Source organism: Myotis yumanensis, unplaced genomic scaffold (assembly GCF_028538775.1).
Source record: "Myotis yumanensis isolate MYYU_CA2020_CCGP unplaced genomic scaffold, mMyoYum1.0.hap1 SCAF_22, whole genome shotgun sequence".
NCBI lineage: Eukaryota > Metazoa > Chordata > Mammalia > Chiroptera > Vespertilionidae > Myotis > Myotis yumanensis.
In genome coordinates, this window is record NW_027223773.1 from 5,908,102 (window position 1) to 5,933,370 (window position 25,269).

General features: G+C 48.0%; 1 protein-coding gene across 10 annotated transcripts in view; it reads right to left on the reverse strand.

The window, feature by feature from the left end:
* Positions 1–25,269, reverse strand: part of CNIH3 (cornichon family AMPA receptor auxiliary protein 3) — a 119,738-nt gene that overhangs the window by 75,510 nt on the left and 18,959 nt on the right. The window contains exon 5 of one of the 10 annotated variants that reach the window (XR_011469367.1): positions 1,568–2,768. The exons of 7 other annotated variants lie outside the window; for them this stretch is intronic. The gene's annotated coding sequence lies outside the window, so the exon portion shown is untranslated. Of the gene's footprint in view, positions 1–1,567; positions 2,769–3,428; positions 3,611–25,269 lie in introns of those variants that run through there. 2 more of the 10 variants (XR_011469371.1, XR_011469370.1) reach the window with 2 other exon arrangements.

A 25,269-nucleotide genomic window follows, 5' to 3' on the forward strand; every position in this document is an offset into this window, starting at 1 on the left:
TCAGAACTGAAGTAAATGAGCAAACACACAACATTGTCGTTCATGTCCACTGCAATGAGCTAGCACAGCAGAAGACGGGCACTTGCATTAGCAAGACCAGATACAGAACAACTGGGCAGCGGAGGGTTTATGTGGGAGAAAACACAGCAGGAATCCAACAGCTCCAGAAAAACTCGAACCCATGCCCTAACCAGTTTGGCTCAGTGGATAGAGCATCAGCCTGCGGACTCAAGGGTCCCAGGTTCGATTCCGGTCAAGGGCATGTACGTTGGTTGCGGGCACATCCCCAGGAGGGGGTGTGCAAGAGGCAGCTGATCAATGTTTCTCACTTTCTATCCCTCTCCCTTCCTCTCTGTAAAAAATCAATAAAATATATTTAAAACAAACAAACAAACAAAAAAAACTCGAACCCCTTCGTTTAGAGGAAATGCGTCACAGATTCAACGTACTTCAAACGTAACCTTGGCCTCAGTCCTAAATCAAGACAGCACAGCATCAGGGGGGAAACAGAAGCCCTGACCTGTCCATACACACTCCATTTTCCACCCCAGCGAGAGGAAGTATACTCAACCACAAACAGAACCCTAGCGCTGGAAAGAAGGAAAAGTGAGGAAGGGATGAAGCGCATTAAAGTATAATGTGAAGTTAAAAGGAAGGGAAGGAAGGGAGGAGGGAGGGAAGGAGGAAGGGATGGCAGAGAAGAAGGGAGGGAGGGAAGAAAAGAGGGAGGGAGGGAGGGAGGGAGGAGAAAGATTTTGCATGTAGCTAAGAATATTCCTTTTTTGTTTTGTATCATTACAAAAATAGAACTTGCCAGCCGGGATCCGAGCATAGATGAGGCTGTTTGACACCATGCTCCTGCAGTGAGGGCCATGGCAGGAGTGCCAACGGCGAGCTGGGGTGAACTCTGTGGCCGCGGGAAGAGCCAGGCCCTGCCAGCCCACCCCCCACCCCACCCCCGTGCCAGGAGCTCTCTCCCAGACAGGGCCTGTCCCCCACTTGGCCAGCCCCTGTGCGAAGATGCTAGGGGGCCTCCTAACCTCCCTCCCTTCTCTCCAAAGTGCAGCTCTAGTATCTTTCACACTGATCTTTCTGTGCCAGCCTCAAATGAGAACTATACAGGGTGAAGAATACTTGTCACGGGGGTGTAATTCAATAACGTTCCTTCTTAGTGAGAATCCTGGGTGTAATGCAGCCTGTTTTCCCACCTTAAATCCTCGCCCTGGACTGCCTCAGTTTTGGGTTGTTATAAATCTCACCCTCTGGGTTTGTCATCTGCTCAGAGTCCTTTCTGCAGGACAGGGGTAAAGAGAGGCTCATGGCCTATCAGAGATTAAAGAGGCCCCATCAAAAACCCTGAATAAGAAACCAGGTAAACCTCACCCAGTCCTTCCTCTGTGCAATAAATACGTCAGCAGTATTCTCCCACCCTAAGTGGCACACGGAAATCCTAGGAGAAGCTAAATAGCAATAGTAACAGTAATCAGTAGTAATACAGCAGGAGGCATCATGGTCATACTCGGTAATAACAATACCGCTAATAACAAGGTTGCTTCGCTCTCCTCACCTAAACCACCGTCAACAAAATGAGTGATTTTCAGTAAATTACACGCTCGTCCCTTGTATCTTCACATCCAGAGTCCGCTGGGTCATATAATACTGATCACTGCAATAACCGCCGTTTATCAAGCACTTCCTATATTCAGATGCTGAGCTAAAGTGTCACCAGCTCCATCTCCTTTCATCTTCAAAACAAGCCAAGGGGTGGGTATCACCACCTCCTTTTGCAAAGGATGAAACCGAGGCTGATTTGTGTCAAAGTTGGAGAGGTGGGATGTAAATGATGGAGATTAGCTGACCTCTGTCTAGTGCCTAGCCCTGAAATTATGATTATTCTTACCCCAAACATATGTAAACTAAAATATCGTAAAGCCCTTACAGCAAACAACAGGGCTTAGACAAGTATGTTTCAATTCCAGTCTTGCCCCATGTCTTCGTCCATTCAGGCTCCTGTCACAAAACCACCAGAGACCGGGTGGCTCAGACAACAAACGCTCAGAGTTCTGGAGGGAGGCTGGCAGGTCCCAGACCCAGGTGCCGGCAGATTCCGTGTCTGGTGAGGGCCTCGCGTTCTTCCCGCCGAGTCCTCAGATGCAGAGGGGCAAGGAGCTCTCACCAGTCCCACTGATGAGGGCTCCTCCCTCATGACCTGATCACCTGCCGAAGGCCCCCCCTCCTAGTACCACCACATGGGGTGTGGTTACAGCTCCTGACTTAGGATAAATAAATGCACCCGGCCGGTGTGGCTCAGTGGTCCAGCATTAACCCATGAACCAGGAGGTCACAGTTCCATTCCCGGTCAGGGCACAGGCCCGGTAGCAGGCTCTGTCCCCAGTGAGGGGCGTACAGGAGGGAGCTGATCAATAACTCTCTCTCATCATTGACGTTTCTCTCTCTCCCTCTCCCTTCCTCTCTGAAATCAATAAAAACGTATTTTTTAAAAACCAAAAAAGGTGGACAGATACAAATCAAAGGATGAAGAGGTGGCTCTGTGTGTGGTGACAGCTTCGGCTGCTGGAGGCAGAGCCCTGAGCGCTGAGCCCTCGCAGGCCCCTCCGCGGCTTCCTGCAATCTCCGGGCAGCTTTCTGCTTCTTCTTCAGAAGAGTACAGGGAGGAGGGGAGCCCGAGGGGTGCAGGAGAGGGGCACTGGCTCCTTCGTTGTTTTCACAAAGAGCAGTCTCTGCGGTGCCTCCGTGGCATCGAACTGCTGTGGAAAGAAACGGCCTAATCTCAGGAAAGAGCGATGAGCAAACAGACTCACAAACAAAGCGTGAGTCTGAGGGCCTGGCGCTCACCCAGGCTCCGTCTCCCGGAGAACCGTGCGGTTTTGGTGCCCCCTGCTGTCCCTTTCCTGCCTGTCCCTGTGCTCTGTGTTCCCAGGGTCCTCGGTCCTGTGTTCCCTGTGTTGTTTCCCGTGTTCCCCACACCCTGTGTGTCCTGTGTCCTGTATCTGTGTCCCATGTTCTGTATCCCCTTTGTCCTGTGTCCCTGTGTCCCTGTGTTCCCTGTCCTGCCCGTGTCCCTGTGTTCTGTGTCCATGTCCTCTGTTCCCTGTGTCCTGTGTGCCCTGTGTCCTGTGTGCCCTGTGTCCTGTGTTCTGTGTCTGTGTCCTCTGTTCCCTGTGTGCCCTATGTCCTGCGTTTCCCATGTTCTGTCAGCGGCAGACATCCCGACCACGGTGGGCCGGCAGGATCACTGCAAAATGAGCATTAAACCGTGGAGAGGACACAGAGCATTAAACCATTTCAAATACGCACCTGGAACATCTACACGGTAAAACCCACGCCGTTAACAAAATCAAGTGCAGGGAGGTGGCTCTGCACCCCCACCGCCACCATCATATGGAGTCACTGTGTGGCCTGAAGAGATGACAGCAGAGCCTGGCCAATGTCCTCAGCTGGCTGCCCCGGAGTCACTGGGGTTCCCTGAACATCATTTCTCCTGTGCCGGCCCTGCTGGCTCTGCACTGGGGCTGGGAGCAGGGTGGGACCACGGACACGGGAACACAGGGCAACCGTTTCTTCAGGAAACAGGTGATAGGCTTCTACACTTAGTGAGGAGGTGTGTAAACAATACAAAGGGTAGTTAATACAGGCTACGGGCAAGACCCTTGCTCTCAAAGAGAAAAAAAAAAAGAAGAGATGATCAACATAAATGGCTAAATACATTAGTTCCCACTTGCTAAGCCAGATACTTTGCCACGGTCTCCGAGTTAACAACGCTTTGAATGGATCATTATCCGGTTACACATGGGGAAGCCCAGGGCACAGGCCAAAGTGGCCGAGGCCGGCCTCCAACCCTGGCCCTCCCGACTCCACGCCCCCCGCTCTGCCACTCGCGTCCTCCTCTGGCTCAGTTCTGTTATATACGGGGAGAAACCGCAGCCACCCACACGGGCACACGCAGGCACACATTCGCATGTCCACGGCAGTGTCACCTCTGGAGTTAGAGGAAGGCAAATGGGTGGGATGGGGGATACACAAATGTTTTACTACTTTTATTTTAAAAACAAACAAGGCTTAAAACCCACGGATAACTCAAGGTGTGCTGTTACATAAAAGTATTTGAAAGGTTAATAAAAATCATTCATTGCAAAACAATAAGTCAATATTTGTTTGTTCCATGCTGGGTACGTGGCTGCTATTTATATCAGCGCAGCTCCCTATTTTTAAAATTTTTTCTTAAAGAATATTTTGAAAGAAGAAGAAAAGAAACGGGAAGGAAATGAGTAGCCTCCAGGAGCCTGAATGTGAAATCATGAAAACCACTCTACCCACTTAGCAACCACACGGGAGCTTGACTGCAAAACCACAGGTTCAGTCCGCGTGGGGAAGAGCCAGTGATTTCCCCAGCGGCTGGTGGCTGGGGACCTCTGAGCACTTGGCAGATGCAAATTAATTGCACCCCCTGTCACCTTCTGAGAGAGGGAGGCGGATGTTACAGATTGCTAAGTAGGGCCTGGGGAGAATGAAGTGTCTTGTCTAACATCGCACCATGAGTTACAGACTGAACTGGGACGAGAGACTTAGAAACTTGACAGGCAGCCCTGTGGCCTCACCGCTGTGATAGAGATGAAACCTGGAGCGTCAGCCGGCCTCATTCTGTTCCTGGACTATCACAGCGCGGCCTGACTTTAAGGAGCAGCCCCGACGGAGAGGTCAGCCTCCCCTTCCGCACATTGAGCCTCCCCTGAAAATACCCGGCCACACCAAATAGAGAGCTTTTTCAGGGACAGCCCAAACCACATCCTCTGGTTTCCCTGCACGTATGCGCCAGGCTTTTTTAAGCGCGGGGCCTATGGGCCTTTCCCTTCTCCTTCTCCCAGCAGACGGAGCCTGGGGACAGGGAAACTTCTGGTTGTCGATCCTGGCATCTATTTCCTCTTCCAGTTCCTCTGCCTTCCTGCCTGGTTCCACAGCACCAGGACACTAGGAAGGTCAGTCCTTGTCATCTCACGCCTCATCCTTTTATACATCTGGCTTTAGTGAGCATTGATTTCAGAGAGGAAAGGAGAGGGAGAGAGAGACAGAAACATCAATGATGACAGAGAATAATTGAGCAGCTGCCTCCTGCACGCCCCCAACTGGGGATGTGCCCTGATCTCGTTCATAGGTCGATGCTCAACCACTACTGGGAGCCCAGCCGGTGTGGCTCAGTGGTTGAGCATCGACCTATGAACGAGGTCAGGGCACATCTCCAGTTGGGGGCGTGCAGGAGGCAGCTGCTCAATTATTCTTTCTCATCATTAATGTTTCTGTCTCTCTCTCCCTCTCCCTTCCTCTCTCAGAAAGCAATAAAAACATATATATTTTTTAAAATATATTTTTATTGATGTCAGAGAGGAAGGGAGAGGAAAAGAGAGGGGTGCTCTGACCAGGAATCGAACCGGCGACCTCTTGCTTCCTGGGTCGACGCTCAACCGCTGAGCTACATCTGGCTGGGCAAAAATATATTTTTTTAAAATAAAAAAATATATATTAAAAAATAAATAAAATAAATAAAAACAAAAAATAAAATAAAATAAATTAGTGGGAGAAGCTGGATGGCAGAGCTGGGCCATGTGTTAAAGGATGGTGCATTAAGAGTGTACAGTCATTTGTGCATGTGATACTGTCAGCAATGGGGAGTCACTGAAGTGTGAGAGGAGAGTGATTTGGTCAGAGCTCTGCTTCGGAAAACTAAACTGGCAAAGAGGTGTGGAATGGGTTAGAGCAGGAAAGAACTGGGCGTGAGGTCAGAAAGCTCCAGCAATCTGTTATCCTAAAGATTTCCTACAGAGAGGGCCACTGATGGTCCATGGGCCCATTCTACAGTGCCAGCTAAGTCACTAACCATTACATTGAAAATCGCATCTCAGGAATCCCAATGAAGACAGACACAAATACAGCCTAAGATCCAACTGGTTTGTTCCAATATTTGCTTTTGCTGGGAAAGCCCGCTCCTTGCAATGCCAAGAGCATTTACAGCTCTCGAGAGCCCGAGCCCGCGCCATGCCCTAAGTCTGAACAGGCCCGCATCTGGCTTTAATGAGCATCGGCTAAGAAGAACCCTATCTGGAGAATTGGAAAGGAAGGAAAAGCTGGTGTTTAGGGGGGAAGCGGGGGAGAATGTGTTTTATCTCAAACCATCTAGCTCCTATTTTATAACACTCTCCATTGCCAAACGCATTTCAGGCCTGGAGTCCCACAGAGCTTCCATAGAACAGAAAATGGGGACCTAAATGGAAATGCTTCTTGTCTGGTGTAGCGGATGGCCCTCTCCTGCTAGGCAGACGGGCTGTGCAGGGAGAAAAGCCTGGAGAACAGTGAGGACTTGGCCAGGAATGCCTACGCCGTCGCACGGGGGCATCAGGCATGGATAGCAGGTCCTCGAATTACGCTGCTTCGTTCGGCATCACTTGGTTATAACATTGATACGATGTCATGGGAACGTAACTCTCGTTTATATCAATTAGCTTTAATGAGCATTGATTTCAGAGAGGAAAGGAGAGGGAGAAGAGAGAGAGAGAAACATCAATGATGAGAGAGAATCACTGATCGCTGCCTTCTACACACCCCCTACTGGCTTCGATAGACATCATTTCGCTTAAAGTTGCAGAACCTATTGACGACCTTCCGTGAGGGCTTGCTGTATATAAAATTAAACAGCATTCCTGAGTAGGGAGGGCCTTGTTCGTCTTCGTACAGCCACAGTGCACTGCACATGGCAAATGTCTAAAGGTGATTGCATATATCATCAGTTTAATAAGAAGTCTCAACTCTTTTTTGTTTTTTAAATATATTTTTATTGATTTCAGAGAGGAAGGAAGAGGGAGCGAGAGATAGAAACATCAATGATGAGAGAGAATCTGGGGACAGAGCCCGCTACCTGGGCATGCGCCCTTGACCGGGAATCAAACCACAACCTCCTGGTTCATGGGTCAATGCTCAAGCACTGAGCCACGCCGGCCGGGCAGAAGTCTCACCTCTTACAGTACAAATGTAAACTGGTCTTTCGTACTAGTAAGGCCACGAGGTTTCCATGTTCAGTAAAAATCCAACCAGGAAACCGGGCACCAGGGACTCCCATCTCGTAGACACAGTTGGTAACAAAGCCGGGGGGGGAGCGGGGGGGGAAATTTGGGGGTTTAGAATGTGTTATACTCAGAGCCTTTGGGTTTAACTACAGGCCCTCGTTGACAAATCAGGCTGCAGTATGGAGAGAAAAACCAGAAAATGCATATGCATATCTGCCAGACACTGATACAGAATGTATTATATGCCACCGCTATTTTAATCACTTTTAAATTATTAATGCGTTGAATTTAATGCTCATAACAAACCCAGAAGACATACTATTATTACCCTCACTTACAAATGAGAAAACTGAAGCATCACATATACTATACTTAGCCTGCCCACAGTCACCCAGTCGGCCTGGACCCAAGTTCTGTCTTAACAGTAACACCTGGCCTTTTCCGTGCCTCCTTTCAGGGTTGCTACAACAACTCTCTACTCGATTGATTCTGTCTAGGATGATAAGTACTTGGTACAATTTGAGAAATTGGGGCATCCCTTGTTGCAGAAATGAAAAAGTACTTGTTGAGATTTAAAATGTGATCATTTTCTCCCAGTCCCATGCTAGGCACAGTCTGATTGCTTAATACATGTCAAATTCCAGTGTAGACAAGGGCTTGATATAAAAACATCTCCCAAGGGTGGCTGCCAGACATGGCTTGCTGGCTCCCCTTCGACCTTGCACCACCCTGAAGGGCGACATCGGGTTTAACTTCAGGGAAGGCCTGGGAAGAAGGGACGAGGCAATTCGTTCTTCCGAGACACAGATGTCCAAGGAGTAACGCGGACCACAGTGCAGAGCGCCCAGCAGCAGAGCCCACGACTGAGCAGATCCTCGGCTCCTGGGCCAGGAGGAAGGAGTTTCAGAGCAGAGTCCACATGCCTGGCCGGGACGGAATGTGCTAGAATCAGACCTCTGCCTGAGTGTCCACATCCCACTGCTCTTGGACAAAAGGAGCGGCTGTGTGTGGAGGCCGCGCATGTGTGTGTGATGAGTGAGGATGTGGCCCGTCCTGGTGACTCACACCAACAGCACTTCAGCGCGGAGTTTCCGGTCGTGTTTACCACCCAGAAAGAAATCTTCCCAAGAGAGTGGCCAGCCCCTAGAGCAGGGGTCCTCCAACTACGGCCCTCGGGCCACATGCAAATACAAATATTGTATTTGTTCCCGTTTTGTTTTTTTACTTCAAAATAAGATATGTGCAGTGTGCAGAGGAATTTGTTCACAGTTTTTTTTAAAACTATAGTCCGGCTCTCCAACGGTGTGAGGGACAGTGAACTGGCCCCCTGTTTAAAAAGTTTGAAGACCTCTGCCCTAAAGATTCGTTCCCAAAGGGTCACGAGAGGTCAAAATCCTATACCCCTTCAAATAAGGAGAATGCCTGTGGACCTTGGGCACCAAAATCCTTCCAACCGGGGGCAGGACGGACAGTGCCCTTTCAAAGGGGCAAACAAGACTGAAGCCAATCATTTCAAGAGACAGAACCAAACTCAGGGCAAGGGGTCACCGGGACCAAAGTCCCGACTTCAGTGACAGCTCTGGCCCGTCCCAAGCACTCCGCACCTCCGGGTTCCCATGATCCATGGCGCTTTACCCATTTTGTGGAACGCCAAGAGACTGTGCGGTGGTGTGAGTACAACCAGTAGGTCATGTTAAAGTCTGGACTCTGTTCTGCAAGGACAGCGTGACTGGAAAGAAAGGCACTGACAATACAGAGAACACGAAGGAGACCTTGGAGCCAGACAGACCTGCGTTGGATTCCGAGCCCTGTCAGCTGTGCCATCCAGGCCAAGTTACTCAATCCTCTGAACCCTGGTCTGCTCGCTGGTGAGATGGGGCAATTACACCTGCCCTGGGGACCCGATGCTGTTGTGAAAGTAAAATGAGAGCGCCTGTCGAAGTGCCCAGCACTCTGCCACGCACACAGATGTCTCCCTTCCCTGTAAAGGTGCAGGAAGACAATAGGCCACCACTGCACAGTGGCACCAGTCTGCAAATGGACAGGTGAGCCAACCAAAATGGGGACAAGGAATCCAGGATAGTTACTGGGTACCCAATGCATGGGCACCACAATCCATAATCAGGTGAGAAAACAGAACACGTGGCCTGCTTTCAAGGCACTTACATGCAAACAGGGAGGCAACATGTCCATGGTAGACATGGCAGCTGCATGCAAGGCCTAACGAACCCCACTGAGACCTTACAATGCGCTCTCATCTGATCCTCTTAACAACCCAATGAAGTGGTTACTGTTATTCCCATTTTCCAGATGAGAAAACTGAGGCTTAGCGAGGTTCAGTTACTTATCCAAGGCCACAGAGCTCATATGTGGGCTTTGAACTCAAGCAATCTGAGTCTTTAAACACTGGCAGGGGAGGACGAGGTCCAACGACGTGTTGGGGGAACTCGGAGGAAGATGAAGGTGGAAGTGGCCTAGGGCACAGACTTCTTGGAGGACGGAGCTCTAAGGAAACATGGGATCTGGCCTGGGGAGGGGAGCAAAGAGGAAGCAGAGCCAGGAAACCAGAGGAGAAGCCTCCCGCTCAAGGGGAGGAAACCACGCCAGGACGGGGAAGCTTTCTTAGGGGGGAAGGACGCTGGAAGGGGAACCCTTCACAAACCGCTGCTTGGAGCCCAGACTGGCAACCAGAATGTCAGCCTGCATATGAACAACGTCCCACATTTTTGAAGACACGCCAGAGTTTACAAAATGCTTACACGTGAATTTCTCACTCAGTGATGAGAGGTAGCATTTATTGAGGAACGTGTGATCCACCAGGCACTGAACTAAGCTCACCGCAGCCGCTAGTACTGCCCCCCTAGGTGAGAAAGCAGAGGCCAAGGTCTGCTAACCCACGGCAAGGGCGGGGCCCAAACCCAGCTCTAACCCTGCAAGGCTTCGCTCAACCATACAGTCCCCCAAACAGCCTCGTTAGTAAGCAGGCCAAGTATTCATACCATTTTTCAGATGAAGAAACTGAGTCTCAAGGAGACCAAGAAACTTCAGCAAGTTTACCTCCACTAAGAACTAAAGCCCGTTTTGTGACACCTACTCCTCAACTCCCCCTCCGCGCACCCCCAACCAGGCCAGGCCCCAGGACCCTCCCCTCCTTCCTATGACCCAGCTGTAACATGAGACACCTCTTAAAGGACAGAGTGCCTGCGCCCCTTCCCAGAACTGAGGGGTTTCTGGGGGCTCCCCAGCCCCACCCTCCTGGAGCTGTGGCTGCGGCCAGGCCGCCTGTTTGTGCCTGCTGGGCTGGGCCTGCTGTTTCACAGTAGTTGGCACTCCCACCGAGGCCTCTGCCAGGGGCTGGGTCGGCTTTCCTGTCTATCTCCTGGGCAGCAGCTGTGTTTTCAACAGGAGAGTCCCCTGCTCCTTCTCCCGGGGGGAGGACCTACTCCAGCTCCCCTACACGCTCAGGGTTGTGCGAGGATAAGATAGGAGGGTGGACGCACCCCTGCAGTGGGTGGGCACCAAGGTGCCGAGCTGGGGCCCTCGAGGGGAGCAACTCCCCACACAAGCTCCCGGGAGGCCGGAGTCTGTGCCCCTTTGGGGCCCAGGAGGCCCGGGCTGCGAGCCTCAGCACCAGCAGACCCTCCAGGGCTCCGGGCAGCGACAGCCTTCCCACTGTGGGGACCTGAGACTCCAGGAAAAAGAAAAGGAAAAAGAGGAGGGAGACAGAGACAACCGGATGAAGGAAGAGAGAAACATGGAAGACAGACAGAAAGGAATTAAGGGCCGAAGACCAACACAGGAGAAAGTGCTGCCAGTCCTGGCTTTCAAACAAGCTAGAACCTGCACCTCAGACCTGCTGGAGTATCAATTGCATTGATACAAAATTAAACTGTATACACAACTGAGCCCATTAGGGACTAAATCCTGTACTTACTGGCTTTCCCTACAAAATAAAGACCGTCTTCTTTCATATTCTCCTCCCAAAAGGGTGGTAACTTGATCCTTGCCAAAGCCTTCTAGGTTCCCACACCTGGACTCTCTCAGGACAGCTGTGCGCCTTAGAACAGATGTGTACCACCACCACCACCACCCTCCCCCCTTTCCCCCCCGGGTCTTCTGAGGTGGGCACCCAGCCTGTCCTCCCCTCTCCTCCCCTCCCCGCATCCTCCAGTTCCCTCCCCTTCACCTTGGCCCTCCCATGATCTGTAACTCACAGACTTTCACCCTCCACCTCACCCTCCCTCCACCTTTCCGGTCTCTCTGGCTCTGTTCCTGGCCATCCACATGGCTTTTTGATGCACCCCTCCCTTTCAGTGGTTAGGGAAGGGATAAAAAGCTTTCCTTTCTGTTTGCCAGTGTTTAAATTGCTTCTGAACACACCCCGGGGTATAGACTATGAAAAGGGGACAGCCTTTTTCAACGGATGGTCCATGAAGAACGCAGCAGGCAATGCAGGCAGGGGGCTCCGGAATTACAGGCCCCATTCCCTTGGCTCCCTTCTCCCCTAACTCTTGGTGGTAGAAGAGAAACCCCGACATGTGCCCCTGACTGATCATTGAACTGTGACCTCCTGGTTCATAGGTCAACGCTCAACCACTGAGCCACGCCGGCCAGGCAGCTGTTAAGCTTGTTGGTGTTGGAGAAATGACCAGAAATCATGGAGAGCAGAACCAGTGGGCACGTGGAAGGCCGTAGGAGCTGTTGAAACTAGAACAGGTCGGAGGGTGAAATCAGGGGGGCTTTCTGTGCCCCGGGCTAAGGTGCTGCACTATGGGGGACGTGCAGCACCCACTGACAACAGTACACGAGGGGAGGTGGCGTGATTGAATCTGTTGTAGGGAATTAATTCCGATGGCAGGGTAAATGACAGCCGGGAGGGAAGAGAGATTAGAAGCAAAAAGTGTGATTAGTAATGAGTATGGGAAAGGACGTGTTATCAAATCTCCCCAGAGGTCCACATGGCTGGGAGTGGGGAGGGGTAGGCGAGCAAACACGCTCCTATGGCCTCTCTCTTATCAGAGCCAAAGGCCTTGCCTGGGCCCTTACGAACTCAGAGCGTCCAAACCCCAATCCTGCAGAACCTCAGAAGGCTATCCAGCTGTCTTAGAAGTTTCAAAAATAGGACATTTTTTCCATCTAAAGGCTAATTTTAACGTACTTACATTTTTTAAACTGACAATCCTTTTAAAGGGTGGGGGAAAGGATACACCCCAAAACAACAAGCTATCGCACGGTGTCTCCGCCCCCAAAAGTTGGTGAATCACAGATCTGGATTGTGATGCGCCAGCTCCCCTCCTGGGGGAGCTCCTTCAGCAATGGGTTCCCAGGCCCTGGGCAGCTCCGGTGCTAGAGCCTCCTGGAGACTTGGACAATCAGGGGCCTAGAGCTCACAGGGCTCCAGCCCTCACCTCCCTGAGAAAATGTAAGTCTCCTGGAACAGCGTGTCAGCACCTCGTTTTTTTACCCATCCTGAGAAAGCACTCCCTCCCTGCTGCCCTGGCTGTGTCCCCACCCCCACCCCCACCCCACCCCATCCCCAGCACTGCCCTGGGCTGATAATGCCAGGACTCCACTCCCCCCACTCCCCCCATCACCCCAGCCCTGCCTCAGCTTCCTCCCTGTGCACACCAACACTCGATAACATGGCTGCTCCCCTCTGACTTGTCCCGGCCTTTCCCACAGGCAGACTGCCACCTGCATTCCGAACTGTTCGATTTACATAAGTCCAACTGCGGCCAGTGCCAGCTTCCTGTTTTTGTAAGCCCCGGGACAAGTTTTTCATTTCGTAAGAAACCAGGGCCCTGGCTCACAACCGCCCCGCACCAAGCTGGTCCCTCGGCCCAGAGAGGGCAGGGAAGCGGCCCCCCCTCGATCGCCCTCTTGTTTTAGAGACAGAAGCTTAGAAAACACCCCGTGGTTTCCAAGTCGGGGAGTTTCATGCGAGCTCTCCGCTCCGCTGGCTGCTGGCTTCCTGTGAGCAGACCAGTTCCAAGCTGAGTCAGAGAGCACAGCTGGCCCAGCAGTGATTCACTCCTGTTGCTAACGACACCCCGGCCACCTCCACCCACCGCAGTGGGCGCTGCTTCTGCGGGCACCTCTGTGTCAGCCTCTCCCTCGGGAGCAAGGACCTGCGGCCCTGCCCGAGTTTCTCTCCCAGATGGTGCAGCCCCGAAAGCACGGGCCACGCAGGGCCGGCCTTGAGATAGGGAGACCAGCGGGGCCCCGATGGTGTGATTTCGGGGATGCCTGGAAGGCCCCGCTGCTTCAAAATAAGTCCTCCCTCTCCTCACCCTCCCTTTCCACGGGGTAGCAGCATCCTCTGAGTTTGTTTCTGTTGTTGTTGGTCTTCCTGAAAGATACAAATATAGCTTCAACAGGCCACTCACGCCCGAATATGATTAATGAGATGCGTTCACTTTGGAAAACACACATCACTTGAGAGAAGCAGATGGGAGAGATGGGAAAGGATAACCCAAAGACGGCCAGGCCAGGGAGGCAGGGAAGACGCACCAATGTCACCCACTGCTCCGTTTTGCCCAGGACCAGGCTGGGCTGCAGGGGCAGCAACGGGGAGGTCCCTCACGCCTTCACCGTGGCCCTGTGGATTCCAGGATTCTCTCGAAGGGCCTCGACAAACAGCGCCCCACACAGCAGCTGCTTCATGAAGGTGTGGATCAAATAAGGGGGGGTCTGAACCATGCTGTAACCATCACAACAAAGAAAGCTTACAGGCCTCCATACAGCTGTCTATCATCACGCGCGTCATCTTGGGAGATGGGCACAGCTTCTCTGACTCGAGAGATGGGGGGTGAAGGCAATGCCACAAGGAAACGTGACCCGGCTCCTGTCACTCACGGTATCAACACATCACAGTGTAACGGATTAATTCCTACATCTAATAAATATCGGGATGCAATCCACATCACATAAAAATCGCCATCCTAAAGCATGTAAGCCAGTGGGTTTTAGTGGATTCACTGTGCTGTGGGACCACCATGCCACCTAATTCCGTGTGCCAGCAGCACTGAATGGCAGATGGGAAAGTCCTCCGCTCACACCCCCTCCCACGGCTGAGGGGCCAGCAGGGCCTCCTCCGCAGGTAGATGTCAGTGGGGAGATGCTAGGAGACACCAGAGAGGAGGCCATAAGCAGAAGACCCCCAGATACTGGGACAAAGGGAAGGGCGTTGCTCGGGAACCACTGTGTTGGGGCAGGAGATCAGAGATCAACCAACTCCCGCAGCTGGGAGGACAAGGGGCTGGAACTACGCGAGATGTTGAATAACTTTTCACTCCCCGGACCGTGTCCCCCTCCACATGACCAGAGCACATCCTCCTGCCTGTTGGTATCCCTCCACTCCCCCACCTCCAATATCTCATAAGCGTCTTAACCTTGACTAAATGCAAACTAAAATTCTCCATTTTTCTCCTCTACATCATCTCCCTTTCCCCCTCCCACTCCACTTTTGTCCTCCAGACTCACGGGCCTTTTTTCTTTCCTTGAACTCACTCTGCTCATCCTGTGCCAGAGAATGCGCGTGGGCCGAGCCCTCCACTGGAATGCTGCTCCCCACCATGTCCCTGGGCTCTGCTCCCCCGTGCACAACCGCTCTTCGCTCTTGATGCTGCTCCTCCCGGATCTCAGCTCAGGGAGGCCCCATGAAGCAGCAACGCCTCTCTCCTGTGCTCTCAGGTTGCTCAGGCACAGCTTCTATTAACGCTCCCCGTTGCCGCAAAAGTACCAGTACACGTGGAGAGTGATCACTTTGTTAATGTCTACAGAGACCCTGGCTACGCTGACTGGGAGCACCTAGCACAAAGCCTGACACTGAGCCAGGCAATAAGTATATGATGAACCAATGAATTCAATTTGGTTTTTTGTTTTGTTTTGTTTTGCTTAGCGATTAATTGAACTACACCTGGCATGCGGCATTTTATTACTTTCAGGGGTACACCTTGACAATTTGCTATTTGTCTGTCCTGCAAATTTGTCGTACGTCTAGTTAACATCCTTCACCGCATGGTTACCCCAATTGTTTTTCCTTGTGATGACTGGGACAGACAGAATCCCTGAGCGCTCTCCAGGATAGAGTGGCTACAAGAAGACACTTGAAAGGACCACGGGACTTAAACTCTAGAAACCAGGATTCAGGGCCATTAAGCTGGTTATCACATTGCTTCAGCCACAAGCAAAGGTTTGGCAAGAATGCAGTTTCAAAAACAGGGATTGGCAGGCAGCGGACTTGATAAACCAGTTACTACTCTTGATCTATTCTCATCCTCCCCTTTCTGCTTTCAAAATGGGGGCTGCAGGAGGATCAAAGTACATGACCTTGACGACTGTCAGACAGTGTTCTCTGAGGTCTGAGAGCACGGGAGGACACAGGGATAAACTGGGAGGACCTGGCATGCCACGGAGATGTGAGCGGAACTCGCTCGTTCTAATCACTCCCACTAGACAGCATTTCAAGGGGCTCTGATTTTTTAAAATCCTGTTGAAAAGGATATAAGATCTAATACTTCAAGGTCCTTTAAGTCAACTTTATCAATAAAGGATATGAAATACCAACACTGCTAATATATTCGGAAATTCTATTACCACTGCATTGGACCCAACATCTGTGACAAGGCAGATGGAGAAACCGACCCTGGTGGCTTCTGAGACTCAAACACTGAAAGACATGCTTACTGATTTTACTTAATCTGATTCCACATTTTCCCTTCTTATCAGATCAATACACTCAAGTACATTGTGTGATAAAATGCTGCAACACTGTAGCTGATTTACATAACATTTTGGTTCTGTGCCAAAAGCAAGCAGAGAGTAGTGTGTTAATGAAGCAACTCTGACCTGTGCAGATTGGAGGGGCAATTATGGCGTCTCCTCCAGGCGTGAGAGAGAAAGGAATTGCATTCTCCCTTCCCCCTCTCCTTACCTCAACCTCCACCCGCAGCATTAGTCCCACCCTTGTTACCCGGCTCCCTCCGGAAAGCACTCAGTGCCAGGGGATGGGATCAACCCGAATGATCTCCAATATCTGATAAAAAGCAAATCACACCCTCCCCCGCCCCCAATTTACAGCATGTTTACTAAAATGGACACAAATCACATGTGACACACTTTGCAACTCATCCGGGCACCCAGTTGAGAAGCTAAATAAAGAGTTGATTGCTTTCCTGGAAAAAAAGATGCACTGCTTTAGCACTCCCTACTAACCAAGGAGATAATCTGTCTTCGCTTCAACCTCTTCGTGGTTCTCTCTCACTTAACACAATAGCTGTGCTCCTGAAAACCTGAGTGCATTTTGTGTTTCGTAAACTGTCCCAGATTCGAAAGGCACTAAGGGGGCTTCCTATTTAAAGGAATTCCACATTAAACAAATAGCAAAACTATGGCTGCAAGGACTTATGGCAACATAAAGAATTCTTATGACTTGGTGTTAGGAAGAAAAAGTCATAGTCAAACTAGTGTTGTGTACACTGCAATTACAAATTTTAAATAACAGACATCATATATATAATAAACTTTTGGAATAGAATTTATCAAAAATGATAATAGTGTGTGGCACATTAGGGTGATGGAATATTTATCATTTTCCTTTCCAAACTTTCTGGAATGATGCTTCTAAAACTAAAAATGTAAAGTGAAAGAATTCTGTGATAAGTCTTTATTTAAAAAGCTGAGCAATTATTCAATTATGCTATCAATCTGGATCTTCCCATGATGAACTTCCTTTAAATTGGGGTAAATCTGTATTTCAAAGGTTTTAAAACCATTCATATTTCCCATTGAGATACATTTTAAATGTAACAGTTAGAACAACCCTAAAACCAATCAAAATTGGGATGTAAAGGAGAAAAATGCTGGTAAATGAGAAAGGAACTCTGTCTGTCTGTGTGCAACTCCTGATGCAGTTTTTGTGCCCAGGACAAGCCAAAACGAGCCGCTGGCACCTCTGTGCTTTGTTCTGCACTGGAAACTACCCCTGCCTTCTCCACCCTTCCCAGGTGTTTACTTCTCATTATTTTTGCTAAAAACAATCACGCCCCTTCCTTGAGCCTTTGGGGCATTCAGAGAAGCATCCAGTTCTCCCCACACACCCCTAAAATATGTACATAAACACACACACACACACACTCACACACACACACACGCACACGTGCACGCAAACCTTTCACCTTTCAGAGCCCAGGTAGGTTTCCCTGACTTTTTGGTTTGCTCCGAATAACTTTAAAGGCAAAAAAAAAAAAAAAAGGCTTGTACACTTCCTTTATGTTCTGCGATATAAAATTCCTGCATTTTTATTACACAAATCAGTCATCCACCCACAAATCTCTTTCATTACCCATAATTTCAAGTTTATATACAAAGACTCATTAAATAACTTTCAACAAATTGATTCCTTTAAAAAAATAAAAGGAAGATTTTATTTCTAGGCTTAAAATAGCCCTGTCAACTGGTCATAAATAAAACACCATTTTGCTGGATGGGGTCGATGTGGGGGAAAAGTGGACATATGTAATACTTTCAACAATAAAGGTTTTTTAAAAAGAAAACAAACAAACAAAAAACACACCAATTTGTGGGATGAAGTGAAGGCCTGGGGTCGATCCTCTCACTCTCCAGGGAAACCACTGACTTACCCTACACGCTGATCCGCTAGCTCACGCTCCTCCATTCTGACATTATGTATTGGACCTTGTAATAAAATGGCCAAAGTCACTCAGTGTTGCCATTGATGACAGTGTCTGCTTGGTCCTATACTTGCCTAACGTCCTCTGCTCTAAGCTCAGAAATAAAATAAAAACTTGTGGAGAAACCTCAAAAAGAAATTCCATCAACACCAGTTAGCAGCAGGTGCTCCTAACGACTGACACTGCAATGACCACACTCATGAGTTCAGGCTTCCCAGTCGGAACTGACATCATTTCCACAGACACCTGTCCCGTCTGCATCAAAGGACTCAGCCGGGATTTCCAGAACTCCCAGCACAAAGACAGATGACTTCATGACAGCAGACTGCTGAGCCCGAGATCGGCAAAACTAAAAATTAATTTCCTGGGATTAAGTGAATTTATTTAACTGTGACTAATAGTCTATTTCAAATAGGTACATAAGGAAATATCCTTTTCTTTCTCCTTTATCACTACCATCCGTTTAACTGCACATACTTTTATAAACCGGAATGAGACTTTCTGTAAGTGGTATGTTATTCCAACATCCCTCCTTAGAATTCAGGGAGAGGGGGAATTTTTTTTTTTATAAACTAGGAAATTTAAAGAAAAACTTAAAGTAGTGATTCTTTAGAATATATTAACAGACTTTATCTACAAACTACCCAAGACACTGGTAACAATGGTTAAATATTATTCCAAATGCTTTTCCTAACTTCCTTTATTTTTCATGATCATGTAGTTATTTACTTAGGCTCTATAAAAATCCATCCTCTGCCCTAACCAGTTTGGCTCAGTGGATAGAGCGTCGGCCTGCGGACTCAAGGGTCCCAGGTTCGATTCCGGTCAAGGGCATGTACCTTGGTTGCGGGCACATCCCCAGTAGGGAGTGTTCAGGAGGCAGCTGATCGATATTTCTCTCTCATCGATGTTTCTAACTCTCTATCCCTCTCCCTTCCTCTCTGTAAAAAATCAATAAAATATATATATTTTTTAAAAATCCATCCTCTTTCCTATAAGATTAAATTGGATAAAAATTTGCCACAATAAGCAAGACACAAACCATTAGTTATGACAAGCTACCACTAGGACCAAGGATTACGCTTTGTAATTTAAAGAGAAATGCCTACAAACAATAATGTGTTGGTAAGTATCTAACAACCAGCTCTCCCAAGAGAAAAGAAGCACTGCTTTGTAATATTTGCCAATTTCTGTGGTGTAAATACTCGCATTGTAGCCAATTTCAACATGACATCACTAAGCATGGAGCTGGGAAGAGACACCCAATAGCACACCATTATATAGTATTTCTACCACAAAGATACAACAGACATAAATAACCTCAAGGGCATATGTGAAAATAAAATACCATGCAATAATTAAGAAGTGATGAGTTTTGAGTATTTATTGCCACAGATTCTAATATAATTCATTTAATTGTAAGTTATAAAGTGTAATTCCTAGTAATGGCCATGTTTAACAAGCAGCTTACAAAATTCCTGCAAATTTGACAATCAGCTCTCGTGGGCCAGTATGAGCCAGTTGCAGCATACCACTCCCAGACAACTGCCCGGGAACCTATGCTATGGCTTACAGGATATCAGCAGGAAATAAAGAATCTCCTAGCAGGTCAGGAAATGACAAACCTGAGGGTCTCAGAGGATACTCTCAGAGGCTACTCAGGCAAACTTCACAGAAGCAAATTAGATGGTCCTTGTTCCTTAGCTCAGTAGATGAGCTGATACAGGTAATAAAATAATTCTGATACAGAAAAGCAAATTACAACTGCAGAGGATTTACAAGTTAACCCTTAAACCAGAACTGCTCTGGTTTTATTAATATATAATAGTATGTCTTCGCATATTAACATATCTTATATACTACGTAAATAAAGAAAAATATCAAATGAATTCCATTGAATCAGAAAACCTCAGAACAATGCATGCGGTCAAATCCGCACCTTAGAGAGGGACTTGGCCAGAAGGACAGATTGTGAAAATACAACTAACACCTGCTGAGCCGTCACTATGGGATGCACATCCCAGCCCAACAGTCAGGGAGGAGGGTCTACTTTGCCCGGGACGGGGTGGGGTGAAAAACCATGATCACTGTTTCATTCTAACCCCAAAATATGAAAATCTTGAACCTTTCCTGTAGGTTACGGACTCCCCAACAAAAACATCTCTATCCCTAATTTTTACATTCTGAATGCCTGAAGATACTTCTCAACCTTTGTAAATATGAAAATCATGCAAGAAAAGTACTGTTTTTCCATCACGAACACACTGACAGTAAATTCAATTATTTGGTCATTCTTTTACTCTAAATACCTGTTTGCATATTTTATTTGATGAGCCCATCTTTCGAAAGCCTAGACTCTCTTGCAAACCTCATTATAAGTAAAGTCCTTTTCGTTTCCAAATGTTTATGTCTCTGAGTCTTTCTTTGGCAGTAACTTGCTTATTTGTCCCTATTTTTTGGTCCTACATACCTGCTCCTAGTCAGGGCCACATGGCTCCTGTTGGACCACACTTCTTGCAGACTGGAAACTCTACATAAAACATAAAAATAACTATCTGAAGACATTGGAGAACAACCAAAACAGGCAGATACTGGAAGGGAGTCAACATTTGGAAGTAAAAAGCGCTGGGTGAATTTTCCATTTGTTATGGCTTTTATCCTGAGGGAAGACCTCCAATTGCACTGTGCAAGGCAGCCAGGAGTCAGAAAGAAAACCTACAGTCTTACTGGCTTGAAGAACCACAGGACAGAGTTTGAGGAAATACAACTGCTGGAAAGTAAAAGGGGAAGTCCTAAAAAGTAGAGAGGCAGAAAGGAGGAGGCCCAAACTGCGTGTGTAAATTTTGCCCAAACCTCTGGCTGATGCCAGCACCACACATGTGTTAGGCAGACTTCAAGAAGTCCAGCTAAGAACAAAGAAACTGAGCAGAAATTTGAGCTATCGTTGGCAGCAGAAAAGACAAAGCTTATGGTTTGAATTCAGCCAAGTTAACTGCCTACTGTTTTTTTCACTTGCCTACTATAAAAAAAATAAAAAATACTCTTCACAGGAACAGTGGAATTGAAAATCGCAACAACATATTATTCACAATGTCCAGGATACAGTTCAAAATTATGTAACATTCAATGAAGCAAGAAGACCTTACCTATATTCAAGAAAAAATTAAATCAATGAAGGTCAACCCTGAAATAATTAACATTGTGGAATCAGCAGACAAGGTTATAAAACAATATTATACTTAAGATTAACAACATAAAGGAAAATATGCTTGTAATGAATGAAAAAATAGAAAGTTTCAGCAGGTAAACAGAAACTATAAAAAAGAACTAAATAGAAATTCTAGAACTGAAAAAAATATATATCTGAAATGTTAAGCAAAAAAAATCACTGGATGGGTTTAACAACAGAATGGAGGTGACAGAAGAAAGAGTCAGTGAACTTAAAGACAAATTAAAAGATTAATCTGAAGAGCAGAGAACACAAGGTCTTAAATTAACAGGGCTTCAGGAACCTGTGGGACAATATATAAAGACTTGACATGTATACAATTGGAATTCCAGGAAGAGAAGCAAAATAAAAAAAGCAGACAAAATGTTTGTAGCAATAATGGCCAAATATTGCTCAAAATTGCTATGTCCTTCTCTAGATTGGAAAGTCAATGAAAGCAGGGAATCCTGAGTTATAACTCTCTTTAGTAGTCAGTCCACACAGCAACTAACCAAGTTAGGCTGCATAGGAGATCCTCAAATAATACCTATTTACACATTTAGCATCCAAAATCGTTTTTACCAAGAGCCTGCTGCCTGTAGAGCACAATGAGAGGTACTAGAGACATGAAGATGCCTTAGTTACTGTCCTTAACGAAGGAACAAGAGTTTGATAAAGATACGAGGAGGACGCCCCATTGCTTCTTTCTGAAGAAAAAAAGAGTTTCCAATGGCTTCTGATGCCCACTCTTTGTGGGGCAGCTGATCCTGATCTGGTTTTACTGGCTTAGAACGACCCCTGCTAAAAGGAGAAGTCGAGTTGTGAATCCAGTGAGAAGGGGTCTCCTATCAGCTGGCGATGTTACAAGTATCTTTTCAGAGCTCCTTCCAACAGTCCTTTCCTCCCCTAACTTTGTTCATTTTAGAGCACAGCGGGGTGGGGAGCCTCTGCTATGCAATTTTCACTATTTTTGCTTGAAGTTGCCTGTAGCTTTGAGGCATAACTTATGTCATCTAGACACCCACAGATGATTAACCAGGACACATGTTGGTACTTCGGTAAAATATTGGGGTGGCGGAGGCATCGGAGAAAGGTCATTTCTCCACTTTGGGAAAAATACACGGAGATATGCATACCTCTCCAGAACCCAGAAAATAGAAGAGCAAAAGGATGACGTGTGTGTGTGTGTGTGTGTGTGTGTGTGTGTAAGAGAGACAAGGAGGCAGAGAGAGTCAGAAAGACAGAAATAGAGAGAGAGACACACAGGGACAGATACACAGAGACAGAGACGCCTAACAATCCTTTCCGTCTGTGTAAGACCAGAAGCACTGCTCTCAGTCTGTGTCACAAACTATCCACTAGCAGCCAGTGGTCCAGAGAACCCGCCTGCCCACAAACAAACCAGCCAAATGCCCAGCAGAGATGGACTGGTCTGATACGCACATTTCCTGTTACTGTGGGTGCGAGGACATGGCTGTAGGCACAAACGTGATGCCTGGAATCGTGAGCTTCGTCAATCCTCTGGAAAGGAGCTGCTGGAAATGGCTTGTTTCTGTTACGAAAGAGCATCCCCGTAAAGACAGAAGCAGAAATCAGATTGTCGAGTGTTGGCAGGAGCCCCCGAGTCCCGGAAGTGGCTTTCGTGAGTTGGGTTATGGACCTGTCAGTGGCTCTTCGAGTGACTTTAGTCGGGACTTTGGTCTCTCCGGAGCCTGCTTCCTCAGTCAGCCGGGGACAACACCCTCTGCTCTCCATTTCTCAGCTGCGCGGCATCTGTCATCGTCACAATAGCTGCCGTTTATTGAGTTACTACTGTGCGCAGGTGCTGTGCTAAGCACTGCAGTTGCATTATTTCTAATCCTAACAATCATCCTGGAGGCGGGTGTTACTCAATTTACAGACGATGACACTGAACCTCCAAGAGGTTTAGCAACTTTGGAAAAGCCTCACCAAGCAGTGGTAGGGCCGGGATTCTATGGGACGCCTCTCACTACATTATGCCAGCTTGCTTTTATTCACTAAGCATTGCTGATCGGTTTGTACACACTCCCAGGGGAAGGGAGGCGGCAGGGGGGAGAAAGCATCCAAGGAGGGGTCAAGGGCACCTGTGAGAAACCCACAGCCACATCATGCTTCACAGCTGGAGACCCAGTGCGTCCCTATGACCAGGAACAGCACGAGGATGTTCTCTCATAACTTCCGTTCAACACGGTACGAGAGCTGCCAGTCACGCAGGAACGAGAAATAAGAGGCATCCAGATAGGAGAGGAAACATCAGGTTGTCTTTATTCACAGACAATATGAATATCTAAGCCAGTGATGGCGAACCTTTTGAGCTCGGCGTGTCGGCATTTTGAAAAACCCTAACTTAACTCTGGTGCCGTGTCACATATAGAAATTTTTTGATATTTGCAACCATAGTAAAACAAAGACTTATATTTTTGATATTTATTTTATATATTTCAATGCCATTTAACAAGGAAAAATCAACCAAAAAAATGAGTTCGCGTGTCACCTCTGACGCGCGTGTCATAGGTTCGCCATCACTGAAAGCAGAAAATGCAACAGAACCTACTCTAAAGCTGCTAGAATAAGTGAGTTTAGTAAGTCTGCAGAATACTAGGTCTATGACAAATCAACTGTATTTCTGAATACTAGCAACACAAAATCAGAAATTTGAATTTTAAAACACAATACTATTTACAATCAAAAAATATAAAACGGTAGGAATAAATCTGACAAAAGATATGAAAACCAGATACACTCTAAACCACAAAATAAGGCTGAAAGAAATTAAAGAAGATAAGAAAAGGGGGGAAACATACATGTTCCTGGGTGATAAAACTCAATATTGCTAAGAAGTCAATTCTCCTCCCCAAACTGTTCTGTAGAGTCAATGCAATCCCAATGAAAATCCAAGTGGCGCTTTCTGAGAAATTGATGAGCTGATTTTTGAGAGAAACACATTGATTGGTTGCCTGACCAGGGCCGGGGATCAAGTCTGCAGCCGAGGCAGATGACCTTGACCGGAATCGAACCTGGGACCCTTCAGTCCGAGGGCCAACGCTCTATCTACTGAGCCAAACCAGCCAGGGACTAAGCTGATTTTAAAGTTACGTGAGAATCCAACGAAGTTAGAACACCCGAAACAACTCTGAAAAAAAACACAAAGTTGGAGAACTCGCCCCGGACTTCAAGATTTATGTAAAGGCTATAGGAATCAAAACAGTGCGGTTTGTGTAAATAAGGCAAACAGATATGTGGGACAAAACAGAGAACCCGGAAATAGATCCGGACATACCTGGACAACTAATTTTTAACCAAGGCACCAAGGCGGTCCAGCTGTCTTTTCGACAAGCAGTGCCAGAACAGCTGGGTATCTCTACAGGGGCTGACCGCTGGGGCTGGACCGTCCTCTGCTGTAAGGACCAATCGCTGACTGTGGTGCTAAGATTTTCTTAGCCTGATGAGCTGCTCTGGAAGAGGTCCGCCCCTGTGTGCTGGTCCTACCCTCAGGACTGCAGTACAAGTGCAGGCAGGGCCTCCCTCCCTGTGCACCAACCGGCCCATCTTCCTCCGAGGCCACCCAGCCACCCCGGGCTTCCAGGTGGTGCGTGTGTGAATGGGTGCAGTCAAGGAAGAGGAGTGTTCACTGTTCCTGAGCACATGCTTGCAGAGTGGTTATGCCCAGCAAGTCCATTAAAGTAGGTTTGGCTCAGTGGATAGAGCGTCAGCCTGCGGACTGAAGGGTCACAGGTTCGATTCCGGCCAAGGGCATGTACATTGGTTGTGGGCACATCCCCAGGAGTTGCGCAAGAGGCAGCTGATCGATGTTTCTCTCTCATCGATGTTTCTAACTCTCTATCCCCTCTCCCTTCCTCTCTGTAAAAAAATCAATAAAATATATTTTTTAACATTAAATAAATAAATAAATAAAATGACTTATTTAAAAAAAAGAAAAAAAGTAGGTATGTCCCCATCAAGGGCAGTCAGGGGGACGCAGTGGGAGGTCTGTCCAGCAGAGCAAAGAAATGTCGGTATCAGACAGCAAGAGGCATAGAGGAGGTAGTCGGACGATGGCTGCTTGCCTCAGCCCTGGCTCTCCCGCCAGCCAGCTGCGGCCACATCCGCCCCAGCCCTGCTCTCTGATGTGAGAAGCTGGGGAGCATCTGCCTCACACCCGCACCCCGAGTGGCCTCACCATGTCTTGTGAGACTCGGCTCCTGGCGGCCTCACACCTGTGAGGCCTCAGAAACTTGAACGTGTGGCTGGCTCTCCAGCGGGAGCCCCT